This window comes from Gracilinanus agilis, chromosome 6 (assembly GCF_016433145.1).
Source record: "Gracilinanus agilis isolate LMUSP501 chromosome 6, AgileGrace, whole genome shotgun sequence".
NCBI classification, from domain to species: Eukaryota; Metazoa; Chordata; class Mammalia; order Didelphimorphia; family Didelphidae; genus Gracilinanus; species Gracilinanus agilis.
The window spans coordinates 105,850,352-105,861,116 of NC_058135.1; the positions used below are offsets into that span (position 1 = coordinate 105,850,352).

Here is a 10,765-nt window from a genome sequence, read left to right on the forward strand (position 1 = left end):
AATCATTTCCCTAATACTAGGGACTGGGATAAGAACTGGTTCTGTGATTTCTTTGGTACAGGGAACTCCCCTAACAATGTCAGGTAGCCCCTTCTCCAGAATTTATTCATCTTATATAGTTGTCTAGAACACTGAGAGGTTAAGGTACTTAGGGTCACAGGGCCAGTATCAGAGACAAGACACAAACTAAGTCTTCCAGGTTCTGAGGTCAGTTCTTTATCTTCTATATCAGATTTGTTTTGACTGGAATAACACTGGTTAATGTGAGTCCTGGTTACAATAGTGTACAGCAGGTCATTATGGTTGTTTCAAGCAGACTGGGAAATATTGGAAAATCTTCTCATACTAGCACAGATCAGGAACTGAATCTAAATCTCCAAATGGAAAGGGGCTGGTTTATGAGCAAAAGCATGAGATCTTAACAAAAGATTAGGCAATGCATACAAATACTCCAAACAAATTTTTTTAATTGTATTTCCCCCATATGTTTTTGTCTATAGTTGGCTTTGAGCCTTCACTGTAACACATGAGATGGGGTATGGAATTTGGAAATATCAAAAGTATAGGCATTTATAAGTATTAATATTTAAACCCTTCATTAAATATCAGGCCCTGGATTCTTGAAGAACAAAAAGGGGAACAAAAGCTCTGGCAGGCCCTACCAAGCTAGAAACTTCAAATATGAGCTAATGTTGGACTATGTGTCTGTCATTTGAGAAACAGCTAAGTTCAAGGAGGCTTCTCAGAAAGATGGCTCCCAGTTTTGTTTTATTTTTTTTTTTACCACAACTCATCAAGCCATCTATTAAAGCACACATGGGCTTACAACTTGCATCACTAGAGGGAGTACCCATACATTGATGATAGCACAGATATTTTGAACTACATTCAAATATATCTTTTATTGTACCTTATTGCATTTTATGCTCTAGACCCCATCTAATTTGCCTATTACTAGTTTGGACTCAACCCCCCAAAATATATGAAATAGATGATACATCTGGATCCAAATGTGATGGTATCTGCATTGATCATATTTCAATATTTTGGTCTGCTTTTCAATTATCTGGTTAGACAAATACAATAACAATGAATTATTAAAGCTTCTTGCTCTGCCTAGCTACAATCAATAACTATAAGTTACCTGGAGAAGCCATTCTTGAAGGTAGACCAATTCAGCTCCTGTTCCAGAGCCCAAATCACTGGCTCATCCGGCTGCAATCAAACCACTGGAAGCCACCTGAGGGATTGATTAGTGAAGGCTCCATCATATAAACAGTCTAATTAGAACTATGAAATTGATTTACTGTCCACCCACTTCTCTTCCTTTCCTGTAGCTAACACATCCCTCCACAATACCTTAACTGCCTAACTTCCTATCTCTGTCATCTTGCTTATCCCAATGGGTACAAGTTCCATTCTTTATTACTTTTCCCCATAGTACCCATCTCAGCAAACTGCTCCATATTTTCCATCTCCCTTTGCAATACCCATTTTACTGTCAACAGACTCCATTTTATTCTCTGACTCCTCCTTTTAAGCTCTACTTTCTGGTACTAAATAAAACCCAGCACTTCCATAAGGGTACCATATCCTTTAGCAGTATCCAATTCTGGCCATTCCTCTTATTTCTCTTGCCTCATTTGTGCCAGAAGGAGGAATTTACTCTCCCACTGTCAATTTCAGACCTTTACTCTGACACTATCTTCAAAAACCTATTTTCCTCTAAAGTTCAAACTATTCAATTAAATCATTCTGATCTTTGTCATTAACACCAACTACCCTACAAATTCTTGCCTTCTTCAACAACACTCTCTTTTCCCTATGCTATACTATCATCCTTGATGACTTTGCTAGTTATACTGAGGACTCCTCAAATGCTTGGCCTCTCCATTCTCTAACCTCTTCAATTTTTACTGACCTCCATCTTCACTGTTTCAATCATTCACTGGTATAACATTTGAAATGATTGAACCTCAGTTACTGAATTCTCAGATGTCTTTTTCTGAGCATCAGTGTCCTGTCCTTTCACCTTTCACATGCTCACTCCTTTTGACCTTACTATTCCCTCCTTATGACCAACAATTCCTTAAACTCTATTTTCCTAGTCCATCACCACTATTCTGGTGTCATTTCCCTCCCTCTTTAGTCTTGATTCTATGTTCAGGCTATTTTGTTCATAAACCCTCCTCCATCCTTGAATCCCCATCCCTTTTAATATTCTATTGTTTACTTCCTCATGATTTCAGCCCTGGAAAAAATTCTCCTTTTAAAAGTATTTTGAGGAGAAGTTCAGACCCCTGAACAAACTGATTTTCTCAACTTTTTCATCACTCCCCTTACTACCCAAACCATATAAGCAATTGCTAAGAACCACTGATTCTGTTTCTTATCTCTCTCTCTTTCATCCATCCCTCCTTCTGATTGTCACCACAATTATCCTTCTTTAGGTCCCCATTACATCTTTCTTATGCTATAGCCTCCTATCTTCTTCCTTTGCTGGCTACCTTTGTTGGCTTCTCAGGGCCTATTGGGACACTGTTCTCTTTAGCTTGGAAGTCAAGGTCCTCCATAATCTGGTCAACTTGCCTTTCTTCACATTATCCCCCTTTGGGTTTTCTATGCTTTTGACAAACTAGATTATTTACTATTCTCAGCTCCTGTCCTATTATTCTCCCCAAAATGCCCTTTCATGTTTGAAATGGATCCCCAACCTAATCCTAACATGCACAATACAATCCCAACCTTTTAAATTCTTTTCCTATAAAATCTTCCAATGTCTTATCATCCTATGATATGCCTCCTCACACCCTGCTCCCATTCCAAACAAGATGTGATCTGTTCTAAATTTTTTCATGCCCACTTACCTCTCCTATGGACTCAAGGGCTACCTTTGGAATCAGGAAGACCTGAGTCCAAGTTCCAGCTCTGATACATGCTCGCTGTGTGACCCTGACCAATTCACTTAGCCTTTTAATGCCTTCAAATAACTCTCAAAGAGAGTAAAGAACTTAAAAGGTGCTAAAGAGGGAATTTCCTTAGAAGTAATTCCCTACTAAAATAAAATCACAAGTCTGAAAAAGCTCCCCCCAACAAAAAGATTTGTATTACAATTATTTGTTTATATTTCTATGTCCCTTAATAGATGTTAAGCTTCTTGAGAGCAAGGACTATGTTGTGGGTAATTTTTAAATTTCTAACAACTACCAAAGTATTATGTATGAGCATTCTTGATCCATGTAGGTTTAATGAATAAAATATCAATTGACATATCACAAAGAGAAATACAATGATTTGATAAGGCTTTTTCAGAAACTAAGATAATCTTTAGCTATCAAATAACTTTTCTTAACAACTGAAAAAATAAGATTAGAGATATAATTTGAATGCATTGAACACTTCAAATGTTGTAAGAAAAGTCCTCAGAAGATCTTTCTCAAAGCTGCAATATGATATAGTAGAATGAATTCTGTGCTGGGAATCAGAGTATCTGATATGGGTTCCATCCACTGTGTGATACTGGATAACTTTACCTCTCTAGAATTCTCTTTTGTAATCTTTCAAATGATGGGGTAGGATTGTTCAGCCTTGGTCTACAAAGCCAAGCTAATAAAAACCAAAGTCAGGATCATAGTTATTTAAAGCTATAAGAGGCAGTAGAGGGCATCAAATACAGTTGTGACTATCTGAGTCTATAGTTCAGCCTTTTATAGTCTATAGATTCTTTTATACTAATATAAAACTATAATTTAAAAGCTTACCTGACTTGCCAGGAAGTACTCAATGTTACATTATGTTATATCTCATAATTAAAAGTGTGCTAATATAAAGTGTAACTAAATATAAATATTCTCATTTCAAAGTGTTACATGTAATCACCCTCCTAAGGAGATCATGTTTAAACAAATGGAAGAAACATTCATTCCTCAATTTTTGTCAACCAAACAGTAAAATATGTTATGACCTTTACCTGCAGGGAGTCAACTGATTCCCAAAGTGGGCATTACTGCCCCCTGGTGAGTGCTACAGCGATCCAGGGAAGTGGTGATGTCCACAGGTGCATTTATCTTTCCTATTAATTGCTATTAAAATTTTAAAAAACTTAATTTCCAGGGGGCTAAGTAATATTTTTTCTGGAAAAGGGGGCGGTAGGCCAAAAATGTTTGGGAACCACTGGTTTAAAGCAACAAATATGGAATGGTTAGACTAAGCTGGGGCTTGGAAGAAAGAATATAAAGACCATTGAACCCAAGGCCCAGGGCTTTTTTTGGTATGTGAAAAGGATTGTTTTTGAGCCATCAGGTCTTCACACACTCACAGCTTTAGAATACGAGCTAAAAATACAATACTGTCAACTCTACAGAGGTACATACATTTACATTTGCAAACATCTAGGTAAGATCTAATTAAGCAATATAATTTCCTTCCCAAATCTAACTGGTTATTTCCAGACGGCCAGAAACACCTACCTCAAAGAGAACAAGTTCTCAATGTCTTCCTCCTGAAAGAGTTCCTATGTCCGTATTAAGGTGCAATTGCCTAAAAAGAAAAAAAAAATCCTTGCTTTTGTTAAGTTTTTTAAAAGTATTTTGAAATTTTTAATGAAATATTCATATTTGGAGGGTTAGCTCTTCTTTTAATGAGTTGATAGGGAAAAAATTGTTAAAATATTTTCTCAGGCAATCAATTTTCTTTTTCGTAATTAGGGAAACTAAGTGGGATCAAAGTGTTAGCTTTAGGAACAGATAAAAGATGATACGATATAAAAATCAAGAAGACTATGTTGCTGGTTCATGTCACAGGTGGTATTATGACTGAGGATTTGAAAGATATTGTATAAAGTAGGTCATGCAAATCTTTGAATTAGGAAAGAGGTCTTTCCCAGAGACTTTAACATATCATTTGGATAAAATCAGAATTGTTTGAGTTAATAAACACAATATTATCAGTATTAGTTCCAAAAAAACAAAATAAATATTTGCAAGTATTTTCACATAAACTTTCAAGGTCAGCAAAATACAAGTAACTTGAACCTTATATGTATAAGATCTTGAAGTACAGGAAAAGATGTAAATTTGTTTACCTAAATATATAAATCTAATGAGATTGTAAAATGTATTTATTTTTTAACCTTCCATTTTAACTGTTTACAAATATCAAATAGATCATCAGCTCTCCAGTGTTTAGGTAGGGCTAATCTAATAGAGTTTTAATATATTTACAGTAATAAGGAGCATAGTGGTTAATTTAAACTACAACAATCTTCTAGAGGTCAAAATTCTAAATGAAAAAAATTAATTATTATGAGATGATTAATACATTGTACCCATCATATATGAAAGATTAATTCAATAGTAAAAGGATACAACTTATAGACAAAATACTGTTACACATTTATCAGTTCACTTGGATTTAGATTTAATTAAATATAATAAGCATTTTTAAAGTGCCTACTCAGTGCAAAGCATTGAGTTAAGCTAATGATTTTACTCTTATTAGATAACTACAAAAAGGCAAAGTATTTATACATGAACCCTTCTTTGGTCTTCCTCACAAATATGATCCAACTGCTTTCAAAATGGTCGTCTTTGGCAAGAACAAAGCATTTGCTTTAAAACATTTCTTTCAGGAACAACAAATTGTGACATCTATAATGATCTAATTCTTAAGATTCTCAACTACTGGCTCTCTTTCATACAATTTCCATCTCATTTTATTAAAAGTAAAACCTTTTTTTTAAAAGTTCCATTTATATAACTGCAAATATGAAACATGGACAACAATGGAAAGGTATAGTTCTAAGAAATGGATCTGTTGGCAAAAGTGGAAAAGAGGGAGAGAAATATTTGCTTCAGACAAAATGTAAATAAACTAAAATTAAGCAAAATAGGCATTTAAACTTGTTGCTTTTAGCCATAGTATCCAGAAAAAAAAGCTGTTTATACCACAATTTCATTCTGCTCTATGCAATTGGTTGGTAAATGGTGGTAACAAGATAACAGATTGCAATAAGAGGTCTGAAAGAAAAATTTTTAAGTCTCTGCAAACTATGAAATAATTGAGATTTTTAGATTTAAAGAATCATCTGTCTTGGTAGCTTTTGGGGATGAGAATTGGGTTGACTAGGGGGGAGGATAGGCAAAGGGTTAGGTAAGGACTTGCTGGGTAAGGAACAAGTGGCACTGCAGTTGGTTACATAAGCACATATATATGCATGTCAGGTTCCCATGTCGCCCTCTCCTGAATTTCATGCAGACGGTTGGTAAACACTCAGTCTAACGCCCCCACTGTCTTCATCCCTGCCTCCATCTTGGGTCCCTAGATTCCACATATGCATATTCTCTCAATATATACTCTACGAAACTAAAAGATATAAATAATGACTATACTTAATAGAAAATCAGACTTTCATAGTAGGAAAGGGCCTCAGAAGTTATCTAAACCAACCCTACCTAAATAGTAATCCCTTCTATGATTATCCCCAATAAATAGCCTCAATTTGAAGAAAAAAACTATAAAAAATATTTAAGGTAAGAACATGATTAACCAACCACTATTCTCTATACAGATGGTCAATCCATTATTATAGAAATATACGTCTAGCAAATGTTGCACAATATTTTGCAGTATTCAATGCCAAAGAGTAAATCAGTTCTTCCTACCGAACTAGGGTACACTCTAGTGGAGCTTTGCCTGAACGACTGAATTATGTAAGGATCAATGATCTATGCAAGGGTTTCTGAGAGACTTGGTTTCTCTTCCTTTTAAGAAATTCTATATTACCATCATCATTACTGCTGGAATTCTAGAATTATAGTAACATGATTAATAAACATCTTCCTTTGAATATTTAATTTAAAAAACAAAGGACAATTTTAACACATACCATGAAGACCATAAATGCCAAAGAGGAAAATCAGGGTGGGGCAAAGTTCAATTTCAAGTTCAACCCTATGAATAAAGGCATATCTTCAATACACAGCAATCCTTGACCTTGCCTTTTCTAGCTCTACACCAAAATCTTATTAATTCTACTAGTGAAATAGTTCTGGCATCTATCCCTTCCTTTTTCATTTCCCCCACTATTTTTCAGGCCCTAATGAGTATAACAGTCTCTGAGCTGATCTGCCTTTCTCCAATCCATATACTTGGACACCAGATGAATCTTTAAGTAGATTTCTGCTTATGGCATTCTCATACTTGAAAACCTTTAATGGTTCCTATTGTCTAAACTTCATAGGCTGCTGCCATTCAAAGCCCTATCATTTATTAGTTTTATGACCTTGAGCAAAAATCTCCTTAACAGCCATCACTTAAAAATAAATCATTTATTTCATCACCAGAGCACATCTTCCTCTTCCTTTACTTAATTTAATTTTCTGCCATATTTTAAGACCCCAACTCAAAAACCACCTTCTGCAAGACATCTTTCCTAACAACTTTTCCCTGTATACCACACACAGAATTTTGTAACTCTATAATGCAGCACATATCATGTTACAATATGTATCAGAACTACTTGTATTATTTTATTCCATTACTAGGCTTTAAATTCTTTGAGTGCAGGAACTATATCCTTTTGTCTCTCAAGACCTAGCAACAAGTACTTAATAAATTACCTGTTGCATTACATGTATTTTTACATAGTATCCAATTTGCAGCCCCCACCTTCATAAATGCCCAAAGAACATCAATCCTTATTTATCCCTTACCTTCAAAAGCAAGCAAGCTAAAAGGTAAGAATGGCAAATTTCATATCATCCAGGGCCTAGGACCCAAATGAGCACCTACTACGTAGGTGGTTTTTTTGCCTTGAGTCACACATCAACATCTAGCCTCCATTTAAATTAGCATTTTTTTCTTCCAGATGCCTAATCCATACTAAAATAAACATTAAAATTCTTTCATATTTACTACTCTAACTTAAATTATTGAGTCTTGTAAATGACCTATGAAGATCAATAATTCTCTATGCTAATCAATCGACTGGTTTCAAATTATACTAACAAACAAGAAAATAACATTAGATTCTGGGGGTCTTTAGAAGACAAAAGTAATGTTGATTTACCATTTCTTTTCTGTGGGTGGCATATATCAGATCTATCTAGAAATCTGAAACATACCAAAGAAAGATATAGAGTTAACCTTAATGCAGGTGCAATTTAACAAAATCTCTGCCATTAATATTATTCCTCCACAGGAACTACAAAGGCTTATTCTATCACAAGTAAAATATTAATTGTTGCTTTGTTACTTTTGTTAGACAAACCCCTATAACCAATGGAAGAACAATTCTATTTCCAGTATTATCAAATCTGACATCTTTATAACCAAAAATTCATAGTTACTTTTCATAACTCAAATTTCCTTTTTCAATACCTCTTATCCTATCTGGAGAGTAAGGAAAGGGATTTCAAATTGGACCAAGAACAAGTTTTTTTTTTCTTTGTTTAGGTGATCTAATCTTGAGAGATCCCATTTCTTTTTCATTGTCAGCCTTAGATTAAATCCATTCCAATCTTTTCTACTCTCTAATCCAGACAACAATACTTAACCAGATGCAATTTTCCAATCCATCATTTCATTAACTCGAGCAAACAATAATTTCCTTAGAATACTTGGATTTTTATTCAGTACTTATCATATTCTACTTTATAACAGTGTGATCTTTCCATTAGTTTATAATCCCCTAAATGTTTGATACTTCATACATATTGTTAAAGTGAAAATTTAATTGTCTAACATAAAAGAAGCATTCAGTCACTCACCTTTTCAATAATCTATAAAAACCTATAGCAAATGCATCAAATCTTATCTCCCTTCCCTAACTTTCCAGGTTTTGCTTTTTTTTAAATAACCTGGCCCAACCCATCCATAGATGGGTGGACAGCTTTATTTACTACTATTGCCCAACAGGAAGCTTTCACTCCAGTTGGCTTGTTCTCATTATTTCATGAATGTGCTATATTTGGTTCTGCCTTTGCTGAAGATATTTTTCTTTACCCAAAATAATCTGACTCTCCTTATCTCTCCCAATTCTAGCCATTCTTCAAAGTCTTTTGGGAAAGAAACAATTTTTCTTAAGGAAAACAAAACAAATAAACCACAACTGTTTACTATTCCATTAAACTCTCTAAAGCTCCCTTTTTCTTGGCTCCTAAAGAGCAGCATCACCGTTATATTCTATGTAGCACAATTTTCCCTTTTCCCGTTATCATTACTTCAATTACTCAAGAATCACGTCTTTATGCGTCTCTTGAGTTCCCTTCTCCCCTCCCCAGTGCAAAGCTGGGCATAGAATAACCGCTCAATAAGTATTCATTTTGTGGTCGCTGACATACCTGTGGCCGGAATGATGCCCTGACAGGGAACCAGAAAGTGCTGCCCTCACCACGTAAGCACTTCTCAGCTTCCCCTACTAAGCGTCCATATTTACGTTTCCTAGGCAACGGCATCCCACCCATTCTGCGTAAGAGGGGTCGCTGGAAAAAGGCGGCCTACCAATCTCCACACTCCCGGCAAGCTTCCAAGATCCCATCGGACGCCGCTGCTCTTCTCTATAGATTCTGAAAGAAAGGTACACACTGTCAATATAGCGGCATCGGAAAAATTTTGAGGAAATAAGCTACAAAAACGGTTTACAGCATAGTGGTCAGGCCTCTAAAAAACCACCGACTCATTGCCATCTTTCCCAGAAGCTCCAGCTTCTAGCGTGATGATGCCATTACGTTTTTCAACGTGACCTTACGTTGGGGACCACCAGCGACGTGCTGCCAGCTCAGCAGTCATTACATCACCGCGTTCTACCGCAACGTACTGCCGTATTGCGGCAACGTACTGCGTATTCTATAACATAAAATTTCCCCAGCAACAGCCCGGCCAGCCATATCGTGCCAGGTCACAGATTACGTCACCTTTTCCGGAAACTTTTCTGGCAGGACAGGTTAGGCAGTAGGGGTGCCGTAAACTTTTGGAGGAAGTAAAGTAGATCATAGCGAGTACCATTTTTGGGTGCCCAGGGTTGTACCAGTGTTGTGTGGTATCATTACCGGCTTGTTTTAACCCATTAAATGCCAGTAATACTCCTTGAAATGACCTACTTGAATGCTTTCCGGTTCTCAGGTTTCCGCTTCCGCCTTCTTTAACTCCCCTCCCTACCCCTAGTGCTTAGGCCGGTTTGAGCTGGTTGAGGCTGGTTCCATTCCTTCAGGCGGTGTGTAGGAGACTCTGGTTACCCTGCTGCCCTCGTGAGTCTAACCGCTTCCCCGAGTTTTCCCCCTCTCATCCTTCCTCCTTTTTGGGGAGTATTTTTACCATTTATCTTTGTTAGCCTGAGGCCGCGGGGCCTGAGTTTTCACCCATTTGACTGATTCTTCCTAATTCTTTTTCTCCTCCCTTTCCCTCTCCTCCATCCTCTCTTTAGGCTCCTGGCGGTTTGTTCTCTCCACTCCTCCGAGCCCCGCCCGGAAGTGGATCGCCTTTCGGTGTGGCGCGTGGCGCGTGTCTGTGTGTGGCCGGCAGAGGGCGCCCGGCTCCCACGGTCCCGCTCGGCGGGTTTGCACGCGCCCGCTCGCCTGTTCTCCCGCCCTCCCTCCTCCCCAGTGCCCTCCCGCCCGCCCGCCCGCGTGGCTGTTACCGGGTGAACGCGTGAGCTCCTGAGCTCTTAAAAGAGTCCTCCTCCCCGAGCTCTTTGCGCAGACGTTCCACTTTGGGGCGTCTGTGTCCGAGGGCAAGCGGGGTGGGTCCTTGGGACCCAAGGAAGGAG

At 37.4% G+C, this 10,765-nt stretch overlaps 1 long non-coding RNA gene across 2 annotated transcripts in view; it reads right to left on the bottom strand.

Annotated features, from left to right (window-relative positions):
* The window catches only part of LOC123253024, a 79,419-nt gene extending 68,820 nt beyond the window's left edge, over nucleotides 1–10,599 (bottom strand). For both annotated transcript variants that reach the window (XR_006506535.1, XR_006506534.1), the window contains exons 1-4: nucleotides 10,101–10,599; nucleotides 9,342–9,566; nucleotides 4,470–4,539; nucleotides 1,145–1,240 (exon numbers count right to left, since the gene is read on the bottom strand). This is a non-coding gene — a long non-coding RNA (uncharacterized LOC123253024). The remainder of the gene's footprint in view (nucleotides 1–1,144; nucleotides 1,241–4,469; nucleotides 4,540–9,341; nucleotides 9,567–10,100) is intronic.
* Nucleotides 10,600–10,765: the final 166 nt, after the last annotated feature.